The sequence below is a fragment of the Bactrocera latifrons genome, unplaced genomic scaffold, assembly GCF_001853355.1.
Source record: "Bactrocera latifrons isolate USDA-ARS-PBARC rearing strain unplaced genomic scaffold, ASM185335v1 scaffold_487, whole genome shotgun sequence".
Taxonomy (NCBI): Eukaryota; Metazoa; Arthropoda; class Insecta; order Diptera; family Tephritidae; genus Bactrocera; species Bactrocera latifrons.
The window spans coordinates 66,379-66,609 of NW_017537142.1; positions in this window are offsets into that span (position 1 = coordinate 66,379).

Consider the following 231-nt stretch of genomic DNA (forward strand, 5'->3'; position numbering starts at 1 on the left):
CGGATTACTATAGCATATAGCTTCCATACAAATTGAACACAYAGTTACTAACATAAATGCACCTGTGAAGGGTATTTAGCTTCGGTGCAACCGAACTTAACGTTTTTTCTTGTTTTATAGTAGATAAGGGAAAAGGTAACATAGTTGTTAACCGTCGGGTATGCACACTTCATTTTTCAAAATCAATATACTTTATACTTCTAAATTTAAATAAATACATGGGGCTTTCCA